This window comes from Haliaeetus leucocephalus, unplaced genomic scaffold (genome assembly GCF_000737465.1).
Source record: "Haliaeetus leucocephalus isolate CR32 unplaced genomic scaffold, Haliaeetus_leucocephalus-4.0 Scaffold517, whole genome shotgun sequence".
NCBI classification, from domain to species: domain Eukaryota; kingdom Metazoa; phylum Chordata; class Aves; order Accipitriformes; family Accipitridae; genus Haliaeetus; species Haliaeetus leucocephalus.
The window spans coordinates 1,827,659-1,829,384 of NW_010972953.1; the positions used below are offsets into that span (position 1 = coordinate 1,827,659).

Sequence of the window (1,726 nt, forward strand, 5' to 3'; positions counted from 1 at the left end):
GCCCTCCCTGGGGCGGTGTCCCAGCTCTCTGTCCCCCCCAGCCCTTCTGCCCCCCCCCCACCCCAGCCTGCGTCCCAACCGAAAGAGAGGTGACCCTCAGCCCCTGGCCCCACCGGGCTGGAGGGGAGGGGGCTGCAGGCAGGCCCCCCCCCGCCCCTCTGTACTCAGTGCAATCCCCCAGCCTGTGGTGGGGACAGGCCCCCCCCAGTCCCTGCCTGGCCAGAGCCCCCCCCGGCCCCGCTCCCCGGCCCTGCCGGCACGAGGCTTTGGGACGCGGTGGGGACAAGGGGCTCCCCCGTGCTGCCCCTGCCTGCACCCTCTGGCTCGGGTGCCACGGGGCTCCTTCCCCTCTATACATATATAAATATAACCTGAGGAATAAACCAGAAACTACACGTGACCAGCGCTGTGTTCTGGCTGGTGGGACGGACCAGAGCAGCAGAAACCCCCCCCCAGGTCATGGCGAGCCGCCCCGCTTCCCTCGCACGGAGCATCGCGACGCGCTTCTCCCCGCTCGGCCCCTTCCTTCTTCCCCATCGCTCTGTCCCTCCATCCGTCTGTCCTTCCCTCCTGCCAGCCTGGAGTCCGGGAGCACCTCTGCAGCGTGGCACTAGCTGGGGATGGGGGACACGGTCCCCCTGTGCCTCGTCGCCGGTGGGAGCCGCTTCCCCGGTGTGCGAGCGGGACGATAGCGGTGGGGAGACCTGACCGCAGCTTTTTTGCACCCACAGTGCCAGGGACTGTGGCGGCTTTGCCCCGGGCTTGGCACCGGTGGGTGGGATGGGAGCGTGGACACGGCCAGCAGCTGCCCCTTGAGTGTGGGGCTGCTAGAGATCACCCTGGGGGGTCGCCCCTTTTCCCCGAGCTCCTGGTGCCCCATGGGGATGGGACACCCCAGGATGGGGCTGTCGTGCGCCTGGTTCCCCTACGGGGCCAAGGGACATGCTGGGATGCTGCTCATCCCAGCTCCTCCGTCGCTGCGCACAGACCCGGGAGCCGGGTGGGGGGGTCCCCAAAGGTCCCCTCCAGGGCAGAGCAGCGTGGCGGGGCAGGAGGCTGCATCTGCCCCGTCCCCGTCCCTGTCCCCATCCCTGGTCCCTGTCCAAGCATCCTGTCCCCCCCCAGTGTCCCTTTTGGTGGCAGAAGGGGGGGGAGGACCCCATCCTGTCCCCCCCCCCGCTACGCCAGCAACCCCACACAGCATCACCAGCCACCCCCCCAGGCAGGGCCAGTGGGTGCTGGGGAGCTCCCAAAATCCAGGGCCAAACTTCGCCCGGTGCCCTTGGGCAGGGCGGTGGGATGGGACGCAGCTGGGGGGGGGCCCAGCTTGTGCCCCCCATGTAGCAGGGGAGGCCGGGGCCAAGCAGGCGGACACCTCGCTGGGGGTCCCTCGCTCCGGGGGGGTCTGTTGGTGCTAAACACCTCCAGGACGGCAGCGCCCGCTCAGCCACCCAAAAACCGTTCCCACCCCGCTCCCCCCCCAAAACACCCCGGATTTAGGGATGTGCCTGGGAAGGGCCCCCCCCAGGGCCCCCACCCCGGCCAGCGCCGTGCAGTGACCGTGACACGTGGCTCCCTTTTTATTGTAACGAACCGCCGCAATTAATAAAGATGACTTTGGTTACTCCGGGCCAGCGGCCACCTCCCCGAGGGGACACGGCCGGTGCCGGGCTCGCCTTTCCCCCGTCTGCTGCCCCTTCGTGTCTGTGGGGTGGGAGGGGGTGTC

At 69.3% G+C, this 1,726-nt stretch overlaps 1 protein-coding gene across 1 annotated transcript in view; it reads left to right on the forward strand.

Moving 5' to 3' along the window:
* The window catches only part of DLGAP3 (discs, large (Drosophila) homolog-associated protein 3), a 9,598-nt gene that overhangs the window by 7,194 nt on the left and 678 nt on the right, over window positions 1–1,726 (forward strand). The gene's annotated exons all lie outside the window — the stretch shown is intronic.